At 37.9% G+C, this 15,822-nt stretch overlaps 1 protein-coding gene across 1 annotated transcript in view; it reads left to right on the top strand.

Annotated features, from left to right (window-relative positions):
- SHROOM4 (shroom family member 4) overlaps positions 1 to 15,822 on the top strand; it is a 348,365-nt gene that overhangs the window by 63,685 nt on the left and 268,858 nt on the right. The gene's annotated exons all lie outside the window — the stretch shown is intronic.

Here is a 15,822-nt window from a genome sequence, read left to right as displayed (position 1 = left end):
TTAACATCATTCCCACCACCAGTATCAACATCACTCCACCAGTGTTCCCGTATTCGCTGTCCACCCCAACCCCCAACCCATCAACACCTGTCAAATTGACAGGTGTATTACAAAATTTCAATGATTTCAGCTTAGGTTTTATGCTTTCAGTTTGTTTTTAAATACGTGTTTTGTATATATGGCTATACCATTCTCTATGCCCATTTTGACCAGAAGGAAGCTCCTTTACAGCAGAATCTTTGCCTACTTTATTTATTGCTATGTCACATAGAGCAGTGGGTTAAATTTATTGCTATATCCCATATCTAGAAGAGTGGGTTAAATAATAAGTCTCTGTGTTAGTGCTGATTAGCAGGTATAAACAATAAAACCACTAGTGTTGGATAGAGTTTGACAATAAATATATGTTAGATGAATGAATGACTTGCTTTGAGGCCTGTAGCACTTTTCCAGACCTCACTATCACTTGAAGTCTTTTCCATTGGATACCTGTAGTGAAGCATCTCATACTTTGTCCTGTTAAATGATCACATTAGCAATTTTATAAAAGGCGAATAATGTTGCTAAGACATTGTAAAATATTAATAATGTTAATAATGTTGATAAAACAGAGTTGTAAGATGTGTATCATTGCTTTAGGAAGTTTCTTGGCTGATGTGGAATAATAATTAATTGATTGCTGTTGTAAGAAATAGAAAGTGTTGAGAGATAAATGTTTTACATGTATTAAATAATTAAATTGTTAAATCAGATCATTAAATGACCTTATAAAATAGGCACTTAGTTATTCCATTTTACAATTGAGGAAACAGAGACATGAAGAGTTTAAGTATGTTGCCCCAGGTTGCGGAACCAGTAATCAAACCCAATGTTACCCAACTATTAATCTTGTATTTGTTCCACTATATGATATTACCTGTTCTCTATTTTATTCATTCATTGGTCCAGAGAATACGTATTAAGTCCAAAACTCTCTTAATGCCAGAATGTTATAAATTTTAAAGGGAAGAAGAAATCTTGATCTGCTGAGTATCATGAAAAACACATATTTTGCAAAACCACTTACTTCTACTTCCCAAAATTGTAATATCTGGTCATTAAGAGATAGCAGGAGACAATAAATAATATCACTCCTTATTTTCCCAAATGCTTACACAAGTTCCCCTCAGTTGGATTATTTTATTTATTCCCAAAGATGAACTAAATATCAACCAGTGGTTTTAGAAACTCCATCATACACAATACCCAAGGCTTTGTTTTTTGCTTTCTACAGAAAGTAGAAAGTACACTTCATATACACCCACAAAAATTCTTACTTTATACCAGAGGAAACAGTCTTTCCTCGTAAGAATATTCTTTCTTTTTTTAAAATTCATTTATTTTAATTAGTGAGTCACAGTGAGGGTAGAGTTACAGATTCACACATTTTCGTGCTTGTTTTTCCCTCATGCAATGTATAAGAGCCCATCCCTCTACCAGTGTCCATTCTCACCACCCATGAACTCAGTATCCCTCCCACCCCCAGTCTCATCCCCCCACCCCACTCCGCCTCTGTGGCAGAGCATTCCAATTTGTTCTCTCTCTCCTTTTGGATGTTGTGGTTTGTAATAGGGGTATTGAGTGGCCATCATGTTCAGTCTCTAGTCTACTTTCAGCGTGCATCTCCATCCCCACTCGGGATTTCCAATCACATTTTACTTGGTGTTCCCTCTTCTCTCTCGGATGACTTTCCCCCAGCATGTGAGGCTAGCTTCCAAGCCATGGAGCCAACCTCCTGGTATTATATACTACTATTCTTGAGTATCAGTTTCCTACTCTGCCATTTTATATTCCACAGATGAGTGCAATCTTTCTATGTCTGTCCCTCTCTTTCTGACTCATTTCACTTAGCATGATACTTTCCATGTTGATCCACTTATGTGTAAAGTTCATGACTTCATCTTTTCTGACAGCTGCATAGTATTCCATTGTATAGATGTACCAAAGTTTCTTTAACCAGTCATCTGTTCTCAGGCACTCGGGTTTTTTCCAGATTCTGGGTATTTTAAACAGTGCCGCGATGAACATATAAGTGCAGAAGTCATTTCGACTATACTTTTTTGTTTCTCCAGGATATATTCCCAGAAGTGGTATTAAGGGGATTCAGATAAGAAAGGAAGAAATCAACCTCTATTTGCAGACGATATGATACTATATCTAGAGAAGCCTAAAAGCTCTAGTAAAAAACTCTTAGAAACAATTGACCTGTTCAGTAAAGTCGCAGGCTATAAAATCAATACCTAAAAATCCATGGCCTTCCTATATGCAAACAATGAGACAGAGGAAAGGGACATGAAAAAAGCAATCCCGTTCACAATCGTGTCCCGGAAAATCAAATACCTTGGAATCAGCTTAACTAAAGAAGTAAAGGACCTCTACAAAGAAAACTATAAAACGCTACTCCATGAAATAAAAGAGGACATGAGGAAATAGAAACATATCCCCTGCTCATGGATAGGGAGAATCAAAATTGTCAAAATGGCAATACTCCCCAAAGCATTATATAGATTCAACGCGATCCCTAAAAAAATACCTATGACATTCTTTAAAGAAATGGACCAAGCAATCCTGAAATTCAATGGAACAATAAACTCCCACTGATAGCTAAAAATTCTTGGGAAAAAGATGATGGGAGGCATCACCCTCCCCAACCTTAAACTTTACTACAAAGCGGGAACGATTAAAACAGCATGATACTGGAACAAAGGTGGAGCCGCAGACCAATGGAACAGAGCGGAATATCCCTACACACAACCCCAAATGTATGATCATCTAATCTTTGATAAGGGGGCAAGAAATTGAAGTGGAGCAAGGAAAATCTCTTCAACAACTGGTGATGGCATAACTTGACAACTACATGTAAAAGAATGGACTTAGACCTTGAGCTGACACCATGCACAAAAATCAGATCAAAATGGATTAAAGACCTAAACATCAGACCACAATCCATAAGGTACATCGAAGACAAGGTTGGCAAAACCCTTCACGATATTGAAGCTAAAGGTATCTTCAAAGGTGACACAGAACTAAGCAATCAAGTAGAAACAGAGATAAACAAATGGGACTATATTAAACTAAAAAGCTTCTGCACAGCAAAAGACACAGTGACCAGAATTCAAAGGCAATCTACAGAATGGGAAAGGATATTCACCCAATACCCACCCGATAAAGGGTTGATATCAAGGGTATATAAAACACTGGTTGAACTCTACAAGAAGAAAACATCCGACCCCATCAGAAAATGGGCCGAAGAAATGAACAGAAACTTTTCTAAGATATAGATACAAATAGCCAAAAGGCACATGAAAAAGTGCTCTACATCACTAATCAGGGAGATGCAGATCAAAGCAACCATGAGATACCACCTCACACCACAGGGAATGGCACACATCCAGAAGAACCAAAGCAATTGCTGTGGGATGAAAGGGACCCTTCTACACTGCTGGTGGGAATGCCGACTGGTTCAGCCCTTTTGGAAAACAATATGGACGCTTCTCAAAACATTAGAAATTGAGCTTCCATTTGATCCAGTAATACCACTTCTGGGAATATATAACGGAGAAACAAAAAAGTATGGTCGAAATGACATCTGCACTTGTGTGTTCATCGCATCACTCTTTACAATAGCCAGAATCTGGTAAAAACTCGAGTGCCCAAGAACAGGTGACTGGTTAAAGAAACTTTGGTACATCTATACAATGGAATACTATGCAGCTGTCAGAAAAGATGAAGTCATGAACTTTACACATAAGTGGATCAACGTGGAAAGTATCATGCTAAGTGAAATGAGTCAGAAAGAGAGGGACAGACATAGAAAGATTGCACTCATCTGTGGAATATAAAATGGCAGAGTAGGAAACTGATACTCAAGAATAGTAGTATATAATACCAGGAGGTTGGCTCCATGGCTTGGAAGCTAGCCTCACATGCTGGGGGAAAGTCATCCCAGAGAGAGAAGGGAACACCAAGTAAAATGTGATTGGAAATCCCGAGTGGGGATGGAGATTCACGCTGAAAGTAGACTAGAGACTAAACATGATGGCCACTCAATACCCCTATTACAAACCACAACATCCAAAAGGAGAGAGAGAACAAATTGGAATGCTCTGCCACAGAGGCGGAGTGGGGTGGGGGATGGGAAAAGGGGGTGGGAGAGATACTGGGTTCATAAGTGGTGGAGAATGGACACTGGTAGAGGGATGGGCTCTCAAACATTGCATGAAGGAAAAACAAGCACGAAAATGAAAATGTGTGAATCTGTAACAGTACCTTCACTATAACTCACTAATTAAAATATAAATAAATTGTTAAAAAAAGACTTGGAAATACATTTTGAAGGGGGGTAGTAAATTTGTTAAAAGGAGTTACTTATATTAAAACATAGCATAGAAAGGACCTACATATAAGTCTTTTCATGACAAACATATGTGGTATGTGCAGATGTTGATATATGTCTTTACACTTGAAGTCTACATAATTAGACAATTTTACCCCAGTAATTAAGAAGATCTTGAGAAAAGGTATGCTTCTTTAATTTTAAACTTTTCAGGGTAGAAAAGAGAGTAGCTCTTTTCAGGAAGGACCCATTTCAGCAACCCTAAAGGCATATCAGATACTTCTTCCAACTGTTATGGCAATCTGGCTAATGGGGCTAAATTTGAAAAGTAGGAGAGGTAACCATCTTGCTGTTCTGAAACGGACAAAATCACAGCTTATCTATTGTATGTTTCCCACAGAGAGATGACATGGTTTTAAGTCTGCATGTCAGAAGAGAAGCAAAAGACATGCTTTAGGATTATAGTGTGGGTGAGATTGACCCTATGTGCTCCATTAGATTAGGAAGTATTTATAGACTACATATGCCAGGAGGATTAGGCTGCTGTTGAAGAACTGTGTGCATCCAGGAGTGCTTAAGCTTGGGTTTAAAGGTGGAACCATATGAGAGCAAGAAATACTTATAATATTGAGCACAAACAGCATGAAATTAAATGTTCACTATGTTTAGTCAAATGTACTTGATAGCTAGTTAGAGCATCCTATGTTACCTTTCCAGTCACAGAGATAGAGAATAAAGGACAAGATAACTTGCATTTATAGAAACATGGCAAGCACTTTATACATTCTTAAAGTCATCATGGGATAAATGGTATCTTCCCCACTTTACATGTAATAGAACTAAGATTCACACGATTTATATTTAGATGGGGGGAACAAATTCAAACTTCACTGAATTGCCTTGGAGGAAGATAACTTCTAATCTCAGGAGAAAATACAATTGTTAATCTTCATGAAACACTAATATGTAATAAAGAAAGCATGGATTCAACACGTTTAGGAATAGTTTCAAGATCAGGGCAGACTTTGTGTTTACATTATGGTATTGTCAGTGTCATATTGGGTATTGAAAGTGGACAAGGACCTGTAAACGATACAGTCTAATGTTACTAAAGAAATTGAGTATGGTTACCTTCTCTCCACAAACTACTGAAGAAATAATGTTTGTGCCAAAACCAGACAATGAACTTCAACTCTATAGCTAACATTATTTAGCCACAACAATAGATACTCTTTTGGCAAGGCTGAGCTTTACAGGTGGTTGGAGACATACTAGTCCTTTAATATTTTCCCCCCAGAGATACAGTTGAGTATTCTATGTTTGATATTCATAGAAGATAAGAGTTCCATTATTCTTTTTTTCTATTGATACATCTGCTACATAATCTTAGGAGCAACAACCTCACAATTGATCAAAGTAGTGTTACACATAGGCCCAACTATAGTCTATGTTTGGCATAGACTTTTTATTTCAGTGACAGTGAGGATTCTGTTATTGCCTCATATGTTTTATCAAAAAATCTCATTCTATTTTTATATGAATATGGACTAACACATTAAATTCTGTCTCAATGGCTTGACAATTTTCTTTGTCTTTGGGATCCATATCCTATAGTACTCACGGTTTACTCCTGGCTCTGTGCTCAGGGATCATTTCCAGTGGGGCTCAGGGGACCATATAGGGAGCCAGAGATCAAAACTAGGTGACTACATGCAACTCAAACATCCTGTCCACTGTACTATCACTATAGCTTCTGTATCTGTTGCGTGAACGTTCGTGCGGTTGGAGGCGCTGAGACAAGGAACGTGGAAGAAATGTATGTCATGGAGGGCCAAGGTTCTCTCTGACTCTTGACAAAGGTAAAGAGCCTTGTGATCTCCTTTTATTGATCGTGGTACCTCTAAAGGGCGCAATACAGTGAAGTCACCAAAGGCATCAAAAGAAGTTACAGGAAGAACATTGAGGCAGTAGAATATGCATTATTTCCTTGCATCTGCAGGCCAGTAATCTTGGCCTCCAGAAAGAAGATACAAAACTAAAACCTAAACCTTTATTGGGCTAAAAGCATTTGGATTTACATCCCAAAGACAAGGCTGGGCTGCCACATGAAATCTACATGTCAATTACAAACTAGGCAGCACCTGAAATCTACATCCCAAAGACTAGGCTGGGCCAGAGCACCTGAATCTATAATGTCAAAGATCAGGCCTGGCTAGCACCTGAGATCTGTATGTCAAAGACCAGCCAGGCTTCTGTGAGAAAAGGAAAACTGCCCTTTCAATATACTGAAATTATTTTCTGAAGGCAGCTTGAAGGGGGAAAATGTTCCTGTCTGTAGCACAGTCTATGTGGGCTCACCCTGATAGCTCAATCCATCTCCAACATGTATCACTTTATCACTGTCACCCCGTTGCTCATCAGTTTGCTTAAGCAGGCATCAGTAATGTCTCCATTGTGAGACTTGTTACTGTTTTTGGCAAATGGAATACTCCACGGGTAGCTTGGGAAGCTCTGCTGTATGGGTGATATAGTCTCAGTAGCTTGCTGAGCTCTCCAAGAGGGGCGGAGGAATCAAACCCAGGTCAGCGCGTGCAAGGCGAACACCCTACCTGCTGCGCTATCGCTCCAGCCCAGCTTGATAAATTTTAACATCCAGTCTTTTCTTTGAGAGCAGTTGTAACTATGCTATAGTTAGATTTTATTAAATGCCCGATCCCGATACTTTCTACCATTTGTCAACCTGATCATTTGTTTGGGGATGATAAGGGTAGTGATAAGCATTATTTATAATGGTTTTTCCCTTACAGTTCTTAATGCTAATTGACTTCAGTTCCATGACAAATAATTTGGGTATTTTATTGCTTCAGAAAGCAGTAGAAGCCATGTTTCTATGAACCATCTTAAGAAGGAAGTTACCCTCAAAACCCCAAATTTATTCATTTAGGAAGGATCTATAAGAAGATACTCCTGATTGACACCATTTGACCATATCCCCCAAAAAAGGAATGGGCCTTCAGTAACTAATGTTGTCCACGTGGTCTAGTACCTGTGACATTCCTTTCTGATCTCTCAGTTTTAGGATCTCATCACAGACAGATTTTGGTATAGATTTTTGAAGGTGCTTCCTGGAGAAGGCTAAAATAATAAATTGGTTTTCTTTTTGTGTATTGCTTATATTGCCTAATATTCTGTAGAAGCATCTGTTTTGTCCAATACTGTGTCACTATGACTTTTAAAACATGCAAAATATAGAACTTGCTGCTGTTCTAACAATCATATTCTAATGGCAAGGGCACAGTCCATTCTGGAGTCAACAGTGGGTGCCAATTCAGGATATTAGTAAATAATAATCTTTTAAAAAATGTTTTTGCACCCCACCCACTTACTCCTGGCTCTAAGCTCTGGATTACTCCTGATGGTTCTCAGAGACTATATATTGTGCTGGCAATAGAACCCATGAAAATCTTGATGCAAGTCTAGTTTTAGAGAGTCTTCATATCTCCATGTTTTCGCACATGTTTTCCCCTTTGCTAAACTACATATCTCCATGTAGTTTCTATACAGTGAGCTCTCAACTTTCAATGTCCTGGTCAAATAAAATTATACTAGTACATCTTTCTTTCATTCTTACCTGCCTTCTGTGGTCCCACGGCCTTAAAGATCTTTACTCCAACACATCTAATACTATGGAGTGAGTGATATATGAGACTATCTCTATTAAACTGTGATCATTTCAAAGGTGGAAATTTTTATCTTATTATCTCTATTAACTCCATTAGCCAGAACAGAGACTGGCATACAACCGACTATATCTGAATTATTCAGTGGCTGGGGCTCTGAATAATTATATTCCTGGATTCTCTTATTATTGGACTTTATTTAACATAGTACCTTGTGTATATATGTATTTCAGGAACCTCTTGTTTAGTGAAGTCATTGAATTTTTAGAATCTTTTTAGTTTGTTTCTTTGAGCAAATGTTTTTTATAGTATTCAAATGCACTTGTCTAATGTCCAGATTCCAATGGATCACCTCTGGCTCCCTCTTGTGAGGTAGTCTCAGAATGTTTTTTTTCTGTAAATGATTAGAAGATCCCCAGATTAATTTCTCTTAAAATTCTTCTAACGGTCTGAATGCTCTGGCATATAACTGTTTTATACTGCTCACTTCTTCACTTTTACTTGATATGGAGCTATTCTGGAGCCCTAAATAGGTCAGAGCTGAGCATCCTATAGTTGGAAGGGTTATTTAGGATCACTACTGAGAACCTAATCTCTCGAGACAACTCATGCCAGTCTTGTTCAATGCTCTCTTATAGAGGTTTCTTTGTACCTTAGAAATAATTCTTTCTAAAAATCTAAATTTTCTCTCCAAAATATGACTTAGCATTTGGGGTCATGGACAATAATCTTTACCTTCTAAATAACTGCCCATTGGATAGTTAAGGACAGTATTTGATTGTTCAGGATGTATTTTGCACATTTTATTCTCAACACTTGTGAATACCTTCCAATGCTAGGTTTCCTGGTTTAATCTTCCAGACCCTTGATGTATCCCATATATCAGGCTTCTGGTTCTATGAGCTTCTTCTTTTTTTCTGGGGAAATGTTTTTGTGCCATATTTCTTTTTTAAAAAATTTTTATTGAATCACTGTGAGATAGTTACAAGCTTTCATGTTTGGGTTACAATCACACAATGATCAAACACCCATCCCTATTCTTGGCTACAACCTTTGTAACTTGTTCACTATTATCCTTTTTAAATATTTCCATAGTTAAAGCCAGTCCAGAGCTTTGTAAATCACTCACTAAAGGGACATAGATCTACTATATTATGGATCATTTAGTCTTTTTCATTTCATCAATGTAAATCCTAGTTACGGGTTTGGAATAAAACAGCGCTTCTCACAAAACTGTTTTGAGGACCCCAGATCTGTTTAATTCATTTAACCTGTTGGAGACCAAGTAGTGCTAATTATTCTTCTTTTGCAGGGTTATTATCAGAATTCACAAGATACTATCCACAAAACATTTAGCACTGTGCTTAAGTACTTAGTGAATGTACAATGAAGGTGTCCCTGTCATCTCTTCCTGTCTGGTTGCCCTTCCCACCACTGCCCTCTACTGAAGAGAGGTAGTAATGATTTTACACTCTAATTTCTCCTTTGAATTTCAAGTAGCTGTGTTTCATCTCTTTTCAGCCCTTTAGAGGATGGCAGTCTTGCATAAGACATAGCAGCAGCTGGCAGACTGGCCTTAATTTTGTAAAGTAGTCCTTGCAAACAATTTAAGTAGTTTTCTCTGCCAATTGCTGACACAGCACACTGAATTTGAGTTCTATATTGCATGGCTAGCTGTTGGTGAGAACTTCCAATAAAAGTATTCAGAGATTTCAAAGTGCTAATCAGGAATGCTCAGAACATAATATAGTTTGCTTTGTTCATTTAAATGTAAAAATAAAAGTCATGATCTGAATCTGAATTATTGTATAGGTTTTCTGAATTATATTATTAATGTGTTCTTTCTGAGTAGAAATATTAAATGAGTTGATGCTTTTAGATGTTTGGTGGGTCACACCCAGGGATGCTCAGGTGTTACTCATGGCTCTGCACTTAGGAATTACTTCTGGAAGTGCTTGGGTAACCATCTGGGATGCTGGGGATTGAACCAGGTTCAGCTGTGTGCAGGGCAAGTGCCCTATCCAATGCACTATCTCCCTAGCCTGAGTTGATGCTTTTAATTCCTTTGAAAGAATGATACAGATTTGCATAGTATAAGTAAAAACAAAGGAACCCGTGTAACACTAATTTAAAACCGTATTTTTTGGATTTCTCCTCAATGAGAGGATTTTGGTGTATGAAAGGAAATCCCTAAGCTTGGCAGTCATACATTAGAGCATGAATCATACATTATACAGAGGGTAGTTCAGACCTGAGTAGGAATTATATCTCTGATATTAACTCACTGTATGCTGTTAACTCACTGTACTATCTAGCACCAGTTCTTTGGCTTTGCTTATTTCATTAACTTGAGTTTTCTCTTGCATAAGATGGAAAATAATTTTACCAAACTCGTAGACTTATTGTGAGTATTATAAATGAGTTAAATTCTTTACCACTATATTGCTTGACACAGCAATATAGGATAGCAATAAATCATTGTTCTTGGAATCAATTCTAGTTAATAGTACTAAGCTTCTTAGAGCTGCAGTGTTATTTCCCTATTGGTGAGTAGAATGAGCAATATTATACACATGAACGCAGTCTTGTCTTCATGTCAAAACTTGGCCATCCTGGGTCCTTATTACTTCTGAAAGTTTATAATTATTCACCTGAGGGGCAGTGGAAATACACTGGGTTGCCTAATACACCTTGGTGGAATGTAGGCAATGACAATGAGAGGAACTTTGGGGGATAATTTCCTTCATACACTCTGTCCCACATAACTTGAATTGAAGGACTTGGATTTACTAACCAAAACAGGAGTGAACTGCTTTTATTTCTTATTTAATTTTTTAACTTTTATTTTATTTTTATAAAGTTGCTTACAGTATTTGATTCCATTTAATATTCTAACACCAATCCGACTATACCTTCCCACCACCATATTTTGAATGTTTCCATCCTGAACCCCAAACCCTGCCCCCAAAGAAGAACCAAAGTAATTTATTTTGTATTGCTTGTTATGAATAATCCTCTAAACAGATCTAAAAAAGGTTTCTTAGAAGAAATTGTGTGAAGATTGTTGTATTTCACTGAGGAGCCATTAAGCCCTTTGTAAGAGAGTAGTAGCATGCTGTTAACGGTTGAGCCTTGTGTGCTTTTATCTATATCTGTATAATTATATTTCTCCCTAAGATTGGTTGTCTTCTACTTTAAACCCCATCAAATGTAGTGTGCTACTCTTGGTATGTCAATGGTGTAAAGTATAAGATCATCAGAGTGTGTGGAGAGTGGCTGTGAGCATGACACGGAATGAGTTCTGGAGGTTTTCAGCTGGCATGGCTGATTCTGTTGGGGTGGGGAGGGGCCTAACCCACCCCACTCCAGGTTGCCTCGAGTGAAAATGCCTGGCCCAGGGTCTGGAGGCATTGCGATGGTGTATTGTTCTGTGCTCTCTTCTGAGAGATTTATAGTTGAGTCTCTGGATCATGGCCATTGATGAGATTACATGGTACCAGAGGCAGCTTGTGAGTGTGACTGACAAGCTGCCAGAAATAGGGGGAGATGCAGGGAGGTGACCTATTTCTGATTCTGTTGAGCCTTGAGTTATCAGTCACAAATCCCACATACCTGGGTTTTTCCGCAGATTCACTCATGGATGAAGCTCATCAGAGTGTGTGGAGAGTGGCTATGAGCCTGGCAGTGATTGAGTTTTGGAGGTTTTTGGCTGCTGGTGCTAGCTCTGTTGGGGGCGGTGATGGGGGGGGGGTACGAGAGGACCTCACCCGCCCCAGTCTGGGTTGCCCCTGATGAAATGAACTGCTTTTATTTCTGATGACTTCAAATACATGTTCATGAATTTGGTGAGTTACTTATGAAGGATTCCTCTAGAGAGGCAGAAGATGACTAGAATTTGTTTACTCTTGGAAACCTTAACCTAGAAACAAAAACAAATTCTTAAAATATGAATTTTATTTAAAATTCTTAAAATATAAAACTGGTTAAAGAAGTTCCTTGGGAAAGGATAAGCTTTACCACTAACCTGGTTTTAAAAATAGATACAAAAACTGTACATATTTACAGTAAAATCAAGAGTGGTTGCCCTAAGTCTGGGAAATTGGGGTGTCAGTACAAAAGGCAAAATGAAACTTTTGGACTTCCTGTGTGTATTCCCGATCATGATTATAAAATGGTGCATAAATATGAGAAAGCTCATCAAATTATGTACTTCTAATATGTACATCTAATGCATGTCAACTTCAAATTAATATAACTATTATAAAAGTTAACCTAATTCACACAACATGTAGTACACAAAAGATTTTTTCTAAGACATGTATTGAGGGGCCAGAGAAATAGTATAGCAAGTAAGTCTTGCATGTGGCTGACCAGAGTTTGATCCCCAGCATCCTATCTGGTTGTGGGCGCCCTCCAAGAAGTGATCCCTGAGCACACCATGTGTGGCCAAACACACACACAATGTAAATAAAAATGAAACATGTGTTAAATTAAGATAAATTCTTTTATCAGTGATATAACAATTAAAGTGGAAAAATTATCAAAGAAATTGGTCTGAGAGCATGCAATTGATAAATAAGCTTTTCTTTTCTTTTTTTTGCTTTTTGGGTCACAACCTGGCAATGCACAGGGGCCACTCGTGGCTCTGCACTCAGGAATTACTCCTGGCAGTGCTCAGGGGACCATATGGGATGCTGGGAATCGAACCCGGATCGGCCGTGTGCGAGGCAAACGCCCTACCCGCTGTGCTATCACTCCAGCCCAGATAAATAAGCTTTTCTTTAAGGAAATACATATGGAATCTTGGCAAGAATTAACATCTGTGGTTTTTGAACTAGCATTTGCTCCTCTTCGTCCTGTTGATTTGCTATGACAAAGGTTTTATTCCTGGTAGACACTGTCAAACAAAAGAAAACAAAAACAGATACTATATTCTTAGTCAGTTCTGTTTGAATGACGGTCATTTCAATGGAAATGGAGAGGCTATTAGAGAATCTCACTCTACCCTTTAGTTTGTCACTATAGAAGATTTATTTTGTATGGGCTGTCTAACAGTTCTTACTTAGGTCTCCAACCTCTACCACCCCCACTCCTATGGTGGACTCTATCCCTCACACAGGCAAATTAAACTGTGAGTGGCAACTGGAGAAGACTAGGGACTACCATTTTAATCCATGCAGGTCCAAAATCTAGATGTTACACTCCACAAACCAGAATTTAAAGGAAACATTGTGTGGCTGGGTGTATAGAGTATCTCTAGTATCTTTCGATAAATAAATCTAAATGAAAATCTTAAAGTACATAAATGAAAGTTTATTTTAAATCAATAGTTTGAAACCATATTTACTGGTAAAAATACTGTAGATGACAATCATATATAAAATACACTAAGAAATATTCTAAAAATCTCTAGAACTGTTAAGATGAGTAAACCAAGATATTAAATTTCAAAACAAATATTCCAGAAGCAATTGTATTCCTATGCACTAGCAATGAACAGTCCAAAAAGAAAATAATTCTATTGTTAGTACCATCAAAAACTTTAAACTCATGAATACATAAAAGTATAAAACATACATTTAAAACAATAAAACATAACCCAAACCTTTCAGACATAAGTAGAAATAAATTACAAATTTGTGGATCAGGTGTGTCAGTGTTATTAATGACAATCTAGTTTGGTTTACAGATTCCAAGCAAACCATATCAAAATCTCAGCTTTATTTTGTTTGTGGACCATACCTTGTTATCCTTAGGCATTATTTCTGGCTCTGTTCAGGAGAGGTCACTCCTGGCAATACTCTAGGGATTACATGTGGTCCTGGGAATATAATCAGGGTTGCCTGTGTGCAAGGCTAGTGCCTTACCTTATGCTATATCTCAGGACCCCAGAAATAAACTCTACACTTGTAATTAATTGATTTTTTACTAAATGCTATAAAAAAGAAGAAATTAAGGAAGAAAACTGCCTAATTAACTCAGTTGATACAAATATGGGATTTGATCCTTTTGCGTAACTATGAATAAAAGGCATGATAGAAGCATTTATGAAATTTTGACAATTGATATCATTTCTAACAGTGCAAAGTAGAAATCTATCCGTATAAAGAGTAAGACAAAGATGGCCACTCTTACCACCTGTTTTGAAAAAAATGTTTAAAGAGACTCCTAAAAAGCTAAGTGACAAAACATCTGCCTTTCAAGCCTAGAGATATGAATTTGACCTTCAGCAGCCCTACATGCTTAGTAACCTGGTGTCAGTGCCAGTTGTGATCTGCAGAACCAAGTGCAACTTATAGCACACCATAACCAAATATGTCCTGGACACCATGACAAAAAAGAGATAAAAATAAATGTATATAAGATTAAAAAGAGAACTTATATAATGTGGAATATGTGTATAGCGTTATAATGAGATGGCTTTTCTAAAGGGATAGGAAACAAAGTAGCTTTATTTTTTATTTTTTTATTTTTTTTATTGAGTCACCATGTGGAAAGTTACAAAGTTTTCAGGTTTAAGTCTCAGTTATACAATGCTCGAACACCCATCCCTTCACCAGTGCACATATTCCACCACCAAGAATCCCAGTATAGCTCCACCCTGAAACCCCACAGCCCTAGCCCCCCCATGTCCCTAGCCCCCCCACCCTTAGCCCCCAGCCTGTGTATCTAATAAATTTCACTTTACTTTCACTTTGATTGCATTCAATATTTCAACAAAACTCACTATTATTGTTTGGAGTCTCTCCCCTAAAGTCAGACCTGCTGAAAAGGAAGCATTAGATAATTTGTTTTCCATTGCTGAGAATGAAGAGGTATGAGGTCCAGTGACCACACTTAGCGGCCTCTCGGTTTTGGGTTTCTGTATTTTAGTATTTTAGTAACTAAGTCCAGAGAGATATCTGCCAGAAGTTGCATCATTGCCAACTTGTACTTCTCAGTTACATTATATTCCACATATGAGTGCAATCTTTCTATGTCTGTCTCTTTCTTTCTGACTCATTTCACTCAACATGATACTTTCCATGTTGATCCATTTATATGCAAATTTCATGACTTCATGTTTTCTGACAGCTACATAGTATTCCATTGTGTAGATGTACCAGAGTTTCTTTAACCAGTCATCTGTTTTGGGGCACTCTGGTTTTTTCCAGATACTGGCTATTGTAAACAGTGCTGCAATGAACATAGAAATACAGATGCCATCTCTACTATACCTTTTTGCCTCTCCGGGATAAATTCCCAGGAGTGGTATTGCTGGGTCAAATGGAAGCTCAATTTCTAATTTTTTGAGAATCGTCCATATTGTTTTCCAAAAGGGCTGAACGAGTCAGCATTCCCACCAGCAGTGAAGAAGAGTCCCTTTCTCCCCGCATCCACGCCAACATCGGTTGTTTTTGTTTTTTGGGATGTGGGCCAGTCTCTGTGGTGTGAGATGATATCTCATGGTTAGGAAACAAAGTAGCTTTAAATATATAATAGCATAAAAATTAAGGAAGATCTAAATAAATTTAGAGACATCTCATATTTATGCATTCACTGTATCACTGTATCACTGTCATCCTGTTGTTCATCAGTTTGCTTGAGTGGGTACCAGTGATGTCTCTATTCATCTCTGCCGCATGCTATTGTAGCCTGACGGCATATTGGGGGCTCTTTCAGGATCAGGGGAATGAGGACTGTTGTTGTTACTGTTTTTGGCATATTGAGTACACCATGGGTAGCTTGTCAGGTTCTGCCGTGCAGGCGGGATACTCTCGGTAGCTC

The sequence above is a fragment of the Sorex araneus genome, chromosome X (assembly GCF_027595985.1).
Source record: "Sorex araneus isolate mSorAra2 chromosome X, mSorAra2.pri, whole genome shotgun sequence".
In the NCBI taxonomy this organism is placed as follows: Eukaryota; Metazoa; Chordata; class Mammalia; order Eulipotyphla; family Soricidae; genus Sorex; species Sorex araneus.
The sequence above is the reverse complement of the archived record's forward strand: the minus strand, read 5'-3'. Positions and strand labels throughout refer to the sequence as shown.